Source organism: Poromitra crassiceps (assembly GCF_964638095.1).
Source record: "Poromitra crassiceps genome assembly, chromosome: 16".
Lineage (NCBI taxonomy): Eukaryota > Metazoa > Chordata > Actinopteri > Beryciformes > Melamphaidae > Poromitra > Poromitra crassiceps.
The window spans coordinates 24,557,718-24,571,939 of record NC_139645.1 but is presented as its reverse complement, the minus strand read 5'-3'; positions in this window follow the sequence as shown (position 1 = coordinate 24,571,939).

Genomic DNA, 14,222 nt, shown 5'->3' with positions numbered 1-14,222 from the left:
ATTTTAATATATTTACTCACCAGGTGGTGACAAATATACAAATATACAAATAACAAATAACAAATAACAGCCTTTTCATCTGTCAATAAAGACACTTTCACAATTATGCACAGTGATTTGATTTCAGCCTATATAATTTCTAAAAGTAGATATTAATGATCAAACATTTCCATTTATGTAGCCTACAGTATTTATGTTTTTGTTTCAACTACAAACATGAATAAACGTCAACTTGAAACTATGTTTCAACTACCACACACAGCATAATATTTTAGCCTGTTTATTATTAAAAAAAAAAAATAATAATAATAATAAAAAAATCGATCTCTGGACATATGAATCGATATCAAAGGATTAAAATTAAAATCGATAAAAAATCGGAGAATCGATTTTTTTTAAACCCAGCCCTAATTATAATTTATCTATTGTAACATCTAGCATAGATCTCTATCTTCCATTCTCATCAGTTTGGACAGCGTGGACTGTGTGTTGCAGTTCCTTCTTTTTTCTGACCCCCCCCCCCCCCATTTTCCCCTAGTTTTAATTGGCCAATTTCCCCCTGCTGCCCCACTTGGTGCTCCAACCTCTGCCGATCTGGGGAGAGCTGTAGACTAGCACCATGCTTCCTCTGACACATGCGCAGTTGCCAGCCGCTTATTTTCACCTGACAGCGGGGAACTACACCAGCAGGACGTAGCACGTGGGAGGATCACGCTATTGCCACCAGTTTCCTTCTGCCCTGAACAGGCGCCCCAACTGACCAGAGGAGGCGCTAGAGCAGTGACCAGGACACACCCATAATCCGACTTCCCACCTGCAAACACAGCAAATTGTGCCTGTATGGACGCCCGACCAAGCTGGAGGTAGCATGGGGCCGTGAACCTGCGACCCTTGTGTTGTTGCAGTTCCTTCTTAAACAAAATCATAGCCCCCCTACTATTTCTAAGGCCATGACTAAAATATATATATCCCCAGTCCATTCGGATTTCCATTTTAACTCACTTCCTAGATTTGATAAAACCCTGCAATATTTGATTTGCTCTGATCTGTTGCTTCCGTATAGACAATTGGAGGGTTCAGGTTAAGTTAGGGTCCAGTTAGGGTTAAGTTCCCCATCCAATTCAAATTCTGCTTGTATTACAACTTTTCCAGATAAACTGCCATCTGAAAATTGTGTCCCCAAAAAAGTGGATTCTGGACCATAACTAAATATTTATTTATTTATTTTAAACTACTTGGCATTTAGATGTATTCATCTGGTCTGTTACAGAAAGTTTTCAAGGAAAATGGGCTAATCCTGAAACAGAGGAGTGACAGTCTGTCTGGTTTCAGATGGAAAGACTATATAAGGCTGACATGATGCTGATCCACACTGACTGACAACATGCTGAAGTCCCTTGGATTATAAGACACTGGATTGGTTAAAGCTTTAATGGAATATTGTATTTTATTGCTTTATTCTTTATTCAGATTGAGTGGTTGCAGCTTGTTAGAGACTGACTGTGAAGTTCTGACCTCAGCTCTGAAGTCCATCTCCTCCCATCTGAGAGAGCTGGACTTGAGTTACAATGACCTGCAAGATTCAGGATGGAACCTGATCTCTGTTGGACTGGACAGTCCAGAATGCAGACTGGAGACTCTCAGGTAAAGTCAGTTTACAGTTTTTCTCAGTTGATTCAACACATTTCCCAAACTGAGGTCCATTCTCTCAAAACAGGATTCCTGAATCTGCAAAGGTTGTCCCGAAGGTTTTACTTGATGATTTGACTTTTATTGATACAGCTTCACGCCAGTGAAGCTAGTTGAAAATAGAGCAGCTAGATGTTAAACAGTGGGAAGGTGACAACATCATCTACCCAGTTTTAACATCTGTCCACTGGTTACTAGTTAGATAATTCATATTAAAATGTCACTGAACACATTTAAAGCAGGCTAGTTTTGGTCCTGAATTACACTGTGGAGATAGTTCCCTGTGAGCTGAGACTGTGGAAACCTTCCTGAGCTACTGAGGCTGCAGATTTACTATCCATTTGTTTTTAAAGTGTTTCCTAATTTATATCCACTTTTTTCTTTTTTCATGGCTCGTTGTGCAGCATAACAAATCATGTGCCATTTTGGAGGATTTATTGACCCTATCACCTTATAGCACCATGTGTGGAAATCAAACCAGTTTTCCTGTCAGTGTTAGTGTGAACCTGCTTTAGACCAGGGCCTCAACAGTACAGTCTGTCAGTAGAAATCATACAATGATGACATTACATATAAGGGTCAGTAAGCCTCATCAACACAGTCTGTCAGTAGAAATAATACAATAATGACACAATATAACAATAGCATGTCTTCTTGTGCTTCAGGCTGAGTGTCTGTCAGCTGTCAGAGAGAAGCTGTGAAGCTCTGGCCTCAGTCCTCAGCTCCCAGTCATCTAATCTGAAAGAGCTGGACCTGACTAACAACGACTTCCAAGATTCAGGAGTGAAGCTTCTCTCTGCTGGACTGAGGAGTCCACACTGTAGACTGGAGAGTCTCAGGTCAGGATCACCATTACTGTTTAACAGACCATTTAAATTCTGCTCTACATTCGTATGAAAATACCTGAACTCTCATTTTCCTGCTGATCTAATTTTTGAAACCAGCTGACAAACCAAAATTCAGCTCTTACTTTCTCTCCTGCTGAGAAAACATTTCATTATTTCTCTCCACACTGCATCTGTTGGTGAAACCTGAAGCAAAGGACTTGTAAGATTCTGTTAAACTGAGCGCAGAACTGTATGAAAACACAAATATTGGAGACAGTTCTTTGTAATAATGTGACCTGCTCTGATGAAATCAGTCACATTGACCCCGAAACACATTTTGAGTTTTATACACTGTTGGAAAGAGGAGAATGTACTTTCTGGTGATGTCAATTATCAAAATTATCTTTGTTCTCCAAATATTGAGTGAGATGCAGCCCTTTATGTCTTGACTGTTTCCAAACTGTTTTGAGAAAAACGGCCTCAAAGTTTAACAAAGTAAGCTAGTTATGCTTGTCACCATAACTTTATGAGCTGCATTTGAATTTTACAATACTCGTTACAGAGAATGAAAACCAATGGTTTATTTTACTAAAATCTTCTGAAACCCCAAAACAGCCAAAATCAGCATTTTCTTATAAAATCACATTTCTACACAAACAGCGGGCCTGTGCTACATGTGACTGATTTTGTCCGAGCATGTCACATATAATAAGTGATTTCAGAGCAGTTTATTAATGGGAATATCCAACATGTAGCTGGTTTTAAGAGCTTCCACTGAGAGCTATGATCTCTTTTTTTAGAGGGTTAGGTTTAGGCTCAAAATAAACAATGACAAACTATTAGTGTTGAGTGAAGAAGCTGAATATGTTATTACAAAAATGTTCATATCAGGCGATGTTGAGTTTCATAACTATGCAAAATCACTATTTCTGTAGGTTTCAGTGGTTAATGTTGCTACTGAATAAAAGTTGAATGAGTCATCACATTTCAAACACATCTTTACTGCCACTATACTCCCCTTAGTTGTAACATTGAGGTTATCCAACACCTGACTGCCTTGAAGACAAGAATATAAAGTAGTGAGCAGGACCAGATGCAGCTGGAGCAGTTTGTAGAGTTTGAATGAGGAGAAAACCTCCTGAAAACTCACATTGAAGAACACATTCAACAACAGATCGTCCTGGAAGACAATACAGCAGCAACTGGTCGGCAGTTACATTGCATTTATTTTCGTGGTTCACACTCAAATTAATATTTACAGTGGCAGTGAGCTTCAGTTGGTGCTCTCGGCTGAAGGCCATTCAGCTGCCAGCTGGCTGCCATGCAAAGAGCTGAACTTTGTTGCACCATAAGCAATCGTGCTTTAGAGCAGTGTTTCTCAACTGGTGGGTCGGGACCCAAAGGTGGTTCGCGGGGCCGTTTTGAGTAGGTCGCAGATGTGTGCATGAGAAAAACGTTTGTCTACTCATTGAGAATGCTGGCATCGACGGCCAACATTACTATCTTTCAGATGCTAGCAGGCTCATTTTAAAGCGAGAGTGAAGATACTAGTACCATATGAAACTAGAAGACCTAATGCATCCATTGGTACCAACATGCCATGCTAGCTTGTTGTGAAGCTAAATTACCCTACAATTTAGGATCAATTCTGTAAATGACTAAGGGAAAATGTTGGTCATGAGGCTAGACCAGTTGAGAACCACTGCTTTAGTGTGTGTGTGTGTGTGTGTGTGTGTGTGTGCAGGTTGTCAGGCTGTCGGCTCACAGAGGAAGGCTGTGCTTCTCTGGCCTCAGCTCTGAGCTCCAACCCCTCCCATCTGAGAGAGCTGGACTTGAGCTACAATAATCCAGGTGCCTCAGTGAAGCTGCTCTCTGTTGGACTTGAGGATCCACAATGGAGACTGGACTCTCTCAGGTACGGAGAGCAAATGTCTGTTTGTGAAAAACTGATGTTAGGTCAGGACCCCTTTTCAACGCACTGGATACCCCTCTTTCCTCATTCTTCAACACCACAACAGCATAGCAACAACTTGTGTTGCGGTTATGTTTAGGCACCTAAAGCAACTTGGTTAAGGTTAGACAAAGGGTTTGGGTTAGGCAGGCTTAAATAATATTAAATGTGACTTACGGTTTAAATGTAGACTTACTTTGAACATGCTGGGAATCGAACAGCGGTCTCCAGCATTGAAGACAAGGGTATATACCCTGCCTGCTCCTCTCTCTCCTCACCTGTTCATGCCCATTTTCTCTGTCCGGAGAATAATATTCATGTATAGAGTCGTTTCCATGTTGCCAGACACTATAATGACACTTTGAGTCTCCCAGCGGCAAAACAAGCAGTTTTAGCGAACGTGGAATGACGGTGCGCAATTGCCCGACTGGGTCACACTGGTAGTTGTTTGACGAGCTGTAAACAAGGCTATCTCGGTGAGTACTCAACCAATTTGAAAAAATTATGTCATGATGAGTCCCTTAGACACATCCAGTATGGAAAATAGGGTCCAGGTTGAAAAAAAAACAAAGTTATCCTTTAAGGTGTTGTCTTGCTGGCTTGTTCTTGATTTACCACAGACGTGATGTACCATGTTAGAGGTGCCCGTCTTGTGGCTGTCTAGAACAGGGATACTCAACTTGCTTTGCCCGGGGGCCACTTTCGTGAAATGATAGAAGGCCAGGGGCCAGTTAAAGGAGAATTTCGGTTTTTTACACCACGGTCCTCATTTCCAGTTTAGAATATGATGTTTTACTCACCGAAATAGTTTCGCGTCATTCGGATGCCCAGGGAAGATTTTGAGCTCCGAGTACACTCTTCAAACAGGCTAGAACCGCTAGAACGTGAGCCCACGGGGCATTCTGCACGGCAGTGCACGCGCTCTCTAAATTACACTTTTTCTGTCAGATCACGGTTCATTATGGTTCTAAATATAATTATTTAGCTAATAGCTAGAAGCTAGGCTAACAACAACACCGCAGTCAGTGTTGATCTGCCCCGGATGGGGTTACAGTGCGTATCGTCCCCCTTCTGTGGTTTCTCTGAAGAAGTGGTTTCACAGAGGGGGACGATACGCACTGTAACCCCACCCAGAGTGTACTCGGAGCTCAAAATCTTCCCTGGGCATCCGAATGACGCGAAACTATTTCGGTGAGTAAAACATCATATTCTAAACTGGAAATGAGGACCGTGGTGTAAAAAACCGAAATTCTCCTTTAATAAACAAACAATATACATTTTTCTCTAGCGGATTGTAGGTTTTTGGGGTGTCAGCCGGAGTTTGGTCTGACAATGTTGTGCACACCAGATAGTTACCGTAAATTCCGGACTATAAGACGCACCGGTCTATAAGCCGCGGGACCAAAATTGACTATTTTTTTCTTCTATAAGCCGCACCGGTCTATAAGCCGCGGGTGTTTTGATGTTTAATTACCATATGAAAGGGTTCGTGCACAGAGAGGAATGTCGGGAAAGAGATGGCTGTTTTGGGGAAGCTCCCATTTATTAACATTTCAACAAAACAAAACAAAAGTCAGGTCACTAATCCCCAGACAAAATCACACAACAATAGGCTATATGTGCAGCAAACCTGTAACCAGAGAAGTCAAGTCACTAATCCTCGTCTTCCTCTTCTTCCTGCGTACTGAAACCACCAAAGTCCTCATCTTCAGTGTCGGAAACGAACAGGTTCAGGGTGGCTTCGTCAACCACTCTCCTCTCTCCTTCATTGTCACTCAAAACCAACGAACTCCTCTTCATCACTGTCGGCATCGAACAGCCTCTGAAGCCTCTGACGGCCCTCAGCGCCAGCTGTGGCGGCGTCATCCTCTTCATCCCGCAGCAGTCCAGCGTTTTGGAACCCGTTGGTGATTGTGGATGTTTTCACACTCCTATAATATTCCGTGATCTTCCTTTGTGTGAATTCGCCGAAGTTTGTGATTTTCTCCTGGTAGTCGGGAGGGAGTTGTTCAGTAGTTCTCCCCCGGACGGACAGTCCCTTTCGTCTCATGAATCGGAAGCACCAAGATGGCCCACCTCTGAAATGTTCAATTTTCATCTCGGTGGCGACTGTTTTGGCCTTCAGTCGGATCTGCACCGTGGAAACGCCTCGGCCGTCTGCTCTCTGGGTCAACACCCAGTCCTCAAGGGAATCTTCAAGTTCCGGCCATCTGCTTTTGTGGCCTCTGAAGGACTTTTTTGTCTTATTACACTGAGACAGTTCCTCCTGCTGCTTCTTCCAACGTCTCACCATTGACTCATCGATGCCCAGGGTACGCGCTGCTGCTCTGTTTGTTTCTTTTAGTGCGAGTTCGACTGCTTTCAGCTTGAAAGCTGCGTCGTGTGAATTTCTGCGTACCTTCCCCATGGTAAGTGAGAGAGAGACTGCTCGTCTTGTTGTGATTCCGGGCTGATGAACTTTGCTTACCGTAATTACCATATGTAAGGGTTCACGCACAGAGGGGATTGTTGGCTGTTTGAGGAAGCTCCCATTTACCGTATTACCGTAACATTTCAACAAAACAACATAACACAACACCTTTGTTTATTTCGACAGTGCACACAGTGTCCGCGGTGTGGTGAAAAGAGGGCAACAGAGGAAATTAAAACAGAAGTGGATTTATAGGTAGAAAGAGTGCTAAAAAAGAGAGATTTTATTTGTATTTGAAATTTTTTTTCTGAAAAAATCCATAGATAAGCCGCACCGTTATATAAGCCGCAGGGGCCAAAAAACGGGAAAAAAGCCGCGGCTTATAGTCCGGAATTTACGGGTAGTTAGGTTAAGTTAGTTAGGTTAAGTACATACATAAGTGCCTGGGTAGCGAGCAGGCGGTATTTGACAATTTAGCAGCTAAATAATAGATTATTGAAAGATATTCCATATTCCAGACTGAAATGCTGTAACAGAAGTGGAGTATTGGCCAGAATGACATGAACATTTGGACACTTATTCAGCGGGTATCTTGCATGCTGCGTTCAGGTGCACTGTTTTTGCAATTCCATCGCGTGCCACACAGGGGCGCCCGCGTGCTGCAAGTTGAGTATCACCGGTCTAGAACATACACCACTTCACAACCGTTGATACATAACCAGTGTTTGACTCATCCTCATTTACAACTTTAAAGAATTTCTCCCACACAGCACTTTTCTGACCTTTTTTCTTAGTTTTCAAGTCCCCTTTCTTTCTTTCTTTCTTTCTTTCTTTGTTTTCTGGCTTATTCTGCCTTGCACCCATGCTTGTTTTGAAGGACCCACAGTCATGTCAGGCTAGACGGCTGGCTAAAAAGGTGCCTGATGAAAAATGAAGCTTAAAATATGTTCATAGACTAGAGAATGTAATTAATATTAATTGTCCTCTTTAATGATACATCATGTCATCCGCTCTCAACCCATCCACATTAATCATAGTTATAACTGTGGCCCGTGCATCTCTACTGCACCATGATATCAGCACAACATCGTTATCAGACGATAATGGCTTCGCCTTATAATCGGAAATGTAATTTCTGCCGATATGACATAGTGATAAAAAGATGCTGCAATTATGCTCAAATGCTTGAATGAACGTTGTTGTTGTCACTAGCGGAACATAGATAGCTCTGTGCAGCCGATGGGAGCTACTATATGGTTGTGCTAATGATAAGAGCTGATAATCTGTTGAAAATGTATTTTTCCTGGTTGATAAAACACAGTCATAAGCAGCGGGACTGCAAACTGTGCTTTCAGAAAGGCTCTTATCAAGAGCGGGACCGCCACTGATGTCTGATATTGTGGCTAACCAGAACTTCTCGTTTGGTCAGGAAATAGCTATGTATTTGCTGCTAAATCCAGCTGTGGCTCCTCATTGTAGCTTCATGCTGTTCAGTTCACACAGTTCAGTTATGGAGAGAGAAGATTTTGAATGAAACTGAAACGTTCAGCTGTTGATCCTGAATCTGAGAGTGGATTCAGTCGCTTTGAATAGTGTGAGCCAGAAGCGGAGCGGACAGCCGCACACACACACACACAATCACACACACACGCGCACACACACGCACACACATGTGCACATTTTCAAGACCCGGCCCCGCCCGGCCCCGCGACGTGCAATACCGACCCCGCTCCGCGAACCCGCACCTATGATCAATCAGTACCGCAATCCACCCCGCCCCGCAGACATGAGACCCGCGCCCCGACCCGGAACCGCATATATATAATAACCGTTAATCTGCAGTGCAAACATTTTGTAGTGAACCAAACGAAACTGCCACCGTTTCACACGAGAGGCGAACAGCAGTCTTTCTGGCCGAGACTCGTCAGCTGATTTACGTTAATTAGCTTTTAGCAGCTGCTAGCTGACTAACCAGCTGGATAGCTCTGCAATCAGACACTACAGCAAGCAAAGTGATTTACCAGCTATTTCCAATATGTCCGGTATAATCCATACTGCCTTTATGATCGCTGTTGCAGGAACATAAATCCACTTTTACAACGTTCAACCTCTCCACTTTCACGGTATGATGACATGTTGTTGCCTGTTGCTCTGATGAAAACAGCCAGTGTGTATGTTTGACTGGAAGCTAACGTTAGCCTACTATATTATCTGTCCGACTCGTATTGTCTCCAATCAATCACCTTGACCCCACAGCTGAGTTTTGAATGTGTTGTGCAGTCCATAGCGTCACACAATGCACGGTATGCGCATACTTGAAACGATGCCGGTTATGTAAACAAAGCAGAAAACGTGCATCAGAAACTTTTCTCCTCTTCCCTCTGTCTGCATCTCAGAGTCAGACCAGCTGCCAGACACACCCCCTGCCTCAGTCTGAGTGCAACAGAAAAACATACATTGCTCATACGTTGTCGTTGTTCCACCTGCACCCCGTCCTTTTACCCGGCGGCCCGACCCGGTAATTTACAGAAGTGTATTTTTTACCCACACCCGTGTTTTTTTTGCAGGTACCTGGCGGGGCCCCACGGAACCCCGACCCGGTGCAGGACTCTGGCGCATGCACAAACGCACACACACACACACGGCCTCTTGTTACATGACGTCAGGCTCCACACTCATTACTCGTTACCTAACTTTATGATGGTTAATTTAAAGAGTCTCTCCTCAACACTGCAGCTGCTCCACCAGTTATTTTCTATCAGTCTGTCTCCTCAACACTACAGCTGCTCCTCCAGTTATTCTCTATCAGTCTGTCTCCTCAACACTGCAGCTGCTCCTCCAGTTATTTTCTATCAGTCTGTCTCCTCAACACTACAGCTGCTCCACCAGTTATTTTCTATCAGTCTGTCTCCTCAACACTGCAGCTGCTCCACCAGTTATTTTCTATCAGTCTGTCTCCTCAACACTACAGCTGCTCCACCAGTTATTTTATATCAGTCTGTCCCCTCAACACTGCAGCTGCTCCACCAGTTATTCTCTATAAGTCTGTCTCCTCAACACTGCAGCTGCTCCACCAGTTATTCTCTATCAGTCTGTCTCCTCAACACTGCAGCTGCTCCTCCAGTTATTCTCTATCAGTCTGTCTCCTCAACACTGCAGCTGCTCCTCCAGTTATTTTCTATCACTCTGTCTCCTCAACACTGCAGCTGCTCCACCAGTTATTCTCTATCAGTCTGTCTCCTCAACACTGCAGCTGCTCCTCCAGTTCTGTGTCTTGAGGCCAAATGTAGTTTTTCTTTAAAGTCTAAAGTTCATGAGGTGGGAGAAGAGAAACCACGCCGCTGTCTGTCAGTGGAGGTTTATTAAAATCTGATGGAGAACTGAGGCCTCTGATTACTGGTGCTACTAGTGTCCAGTAAACTAAAAGCACAGGAAGCCGCCATATTGGTCTGCAGTAAACGTTACTATGGTTACAGCCATTATTGACAGGAGTGGAGTGACTCGTGTTAGCGTACAGACTCAGTCTGGTCATGTGACTCAGGTCTGCACCAACATGAACATTGACTCTGATTCATGAAGTCAGTGTGAACAGAGCTGCTAGAAGCTGAGGAATATTGTTTGATGTTGAATGGAGGATATTAGTGACGGCGTCTGGAAAAATCCCTCCTATGGAAAGTTATGAAGGTTATTTGTTCATGATCAAAGAGATGATGCTGTCTAACTTTATTTACCCCGCTCCCCCACAGTGTGGACCATGATGCAGTGCGGTGGTTGAAACCAGGCCTGAGGAAGTGTAAGTGTGTATTTAGTTTGATTCAGTGTGTGTGTGGGGTGTATCGGTCACAAAAGTGACATGGGGTCACATGGTGACTAACAGACAGCGCTACCTACCCTGCAGAAGCAGAGCACACACACACACACACACAAATACACACGCGAGCACACACACACACACATACACATACACATAAACACACATACACACACACACACACACACACACACACACACACACACACACACACACACACACACACACACACACACACACACATACATACATACCGGTACATACATGCTGGAGCCAGATCTGTTTTGTATTCCTTTGTATTCCTTCACCCTCTGCTGGTTGTTGTGGGTAGTGTCTTCTGGAAGCAGAAGCTGCTTCTCTTTGTGCCTGAGGCAGGCAGCCACACTTGCCTGCTGGCTACAACACTGACTACATTTACATGCACACAATATTCTGCTTTTTGCCCATATTCGGAAAATTACAATATTCCGACTAAATGAATAATCCACTAATATTCCCGTTTACATGCAGCCGTAGCTCGCCCTCCCCGACACGTGAGGGAGGGGGGGAGAGAGAGAGATGCAGGTAGGCGGAGCCACGGAGTTTTTCTGTTGAGAATAAACAGAGCAGCACCATTCTTACGAGCATCACTTGGTCCATTTCAGGAGCTTGCTGCTGAAAATTTGGTGTTGCGCATCCAAGTCTTTCATAAAAAGTAGGCTAGCAGCCTACGTTATTACCTCGCAGGCTCGCAAGCATTGTGGACTTCCGTGGGCACTGGGCACTATAGGCTACTCTCTCTCTCTCTTTAAATCGATGTTTCTCATCTCCTCCCGATCAGAAATGTCGGCTTTTCTTTTTGCATGCCAGAGATGATGGATTATTATGATTATATCGCCTGTTCTAGCACTTTCTAGCACACATTTGACCACAAACAGGCAACATGCATCACAAACTGCGGTAAAAACCCTGATTGAGACGCATATTCTGAATGCGCTGTATACATGATCAAAGAATCCTCCGAAAACCAGAATAATACTGGAATAACCCAGATGTCTTAATCAGAAAATGCTAAATTCGGAGAAAGGGCAAATTCGGAAAATGCAACTGGAATATGCTGTTTACATGACCCTTCTCAAATTCAGAATATTGTCATTTTCCAAATAATAGTGGAATATAGTGTGCATGTAAATGTAGTCACTGATGTCATCCTCTTCTTCATAGTTTATACATGATGACATCATCTTCTTCATAGTTTATACATAATGTCATCCTCTTCTTCATAGTTTATACATGATGACATCCTCTTCTTCATAGTTTATACATGATGACATCATCTTCTTCATAGTTTATACATGATGACATCATCTTCTTCATAGTTTATACATGATGTCATCCTCTTCTTCATAGTTTATACATGATGACATCATCTTCTTCATAGTTTATACATGATGTCATCATCTTCTTCATAGTTTATATACATGATGACATCATCTTCTTCATAGTTTATACATGATGACATCATCTTCTTCATAGTTTATACATGATGTCATCATCTTCTTCATAGTTTATACATGATGACATCATCTTCTTCATAGTTTATACATGATGACATCATCTTCTTCATAGTTTATACATGATGTCATCCTCTTCTTCATAGTTTATACATGATGACATCATCTTCTTCATAGTTTATACATGATGTCATCATCTTCTTCATAGTTTATACATGATGACATCATCTGTAAGTGACACTAGCCCCGTTTACATGGGTCCAAAAATCCTACTTATAATCGGATCGATAGGTCAGTCGGATTCAAAATGTCTCATATAAACACCTTAGCCGACCCGATTCACCCGGATCGTTTTACATTTTCGATCGTATTGAAAGAGGTAGTCTACGCCGATTGATAATCAGCTTGATGCCGCATATAAACGGCTGAATAGAGTGGATTCGGTTGATAGAGTGGATTATTCATTCTGCGCATGCGCTCTCTAGTGCAGAAGAACTGGACGGTGGTTGAGACAAACTTCTTAACACATTCACTGCCAGACGTTTTTTTTTTTACTGTAGTTAGCTTCTGCCAGAGGGTTTTTTTGAGGATTCTGGCTCATCTTTCAAGACCTGAGGATTCTTTTCTGCTAAGATTTTGTGAACACACAATATCTCAAAAGAACTAATAGAATGTGTGCTTTCTCTGTCTAAAAGAGTTAGTTTGTAGAGTTAGTAGTTATGTAAGCATTAGCAGTTGAATACAGCATGGTTTCAGCGTCAGAAAAATTATTCAGAGATAAACGGCTTTTTGTGAAATTCGATAGAACAGTCACTTTAACCATTCATTTTTGGCATCAGTAAGAGTCAGACATCTAAACAATAGTTTTGAACAGTAATTTCCTCCATAACAGCAGGAAACCCCCCTCTGCTTCCAACTCCTCCCTCCGTGTGTGTTCTCCTCCTGCCTCCCTGGCTCTCCAGCGGGCGTGTCACAACGAAGTTGCTGCTGCCTGGCTGCTGCCTGTTTGGGCTTAATGCGCTGTTTGAGGAAGTCTGGGTGGACTCGCTCGTTTCGTGGAGTTTTGGTTGAGAGCTTTGATGCGATTCTGGTCATATTTATGCTGCGTGTTTCAAAGTGTGCATCCAATCTATTCTTGGAACCCCCCACCGTTGCCACCGCTGTGCATCAGCGCGAAAGTGAAAGCGTTTTCGCCATCAATTTTACAGTATGAGAACGGCTTCCTCGCGCTTTTCCCCTCCAGTTTTGGGTCGCCTCTTTCTACTGTGGAGAGACATGTCGACACTCAGTGGGTCGGTAAAATAGATTATACACATTCAATACCTCCAATTCTGGTGTAGGAGACGTAAAAGGGTTAGATCAACGTCCCACCGTCAACAAAAAAAAAATCGATTCTGAGAACGTGTTAACACGTCGTTGGCAGTCAACAGCTGGATTCTGAAAACGTGTTAACACGTCCTTGGCAGTGAACGTGTTAATAGAAACCCTGAGAGCGGTACATTCTTCTTCTTCTCCTGGCCAAATATCTCTGGAGGATGATTAACTGCTGAGACCGTAGAGCCGCAAATGACAGCACGTGCGATTACATAACTGCAAAAGTGTGCGATTATTATTATTTGTTCATGTCTTTTTGAGTGTGTGCCTCCTCTAAACTAACGTTACACGCGACGCAGAAAACACATGTTTCTCTGCCATCACACTGGGCATCAACACTAGCGTAGCGGGAGACTTCTCCCATGCACTCCCGCAAATAAGTAATGTTATGCGCAGCAAGGTTCACAAACATAACATCTTACCGAGAGAGAGGGAGAGAACATCCATGATCGCTAACAGCTAGCTATGCTAATAACTAGCTAGCCGTTCAGAAACGCATGTAAACAGCCGTGTGATTAGCGAGAACGTCAGTAAAATAAGGAGAGAGCTGCAGGTGCTTATGCAGAACTAGTGCACGATTAAGTGCACAGTGGGTAATGACCCGCTGTGATGAAGAATATAGCGAGATTAACAAGGTTGATAGCAGAGAAAACACTGTCACAGCTGT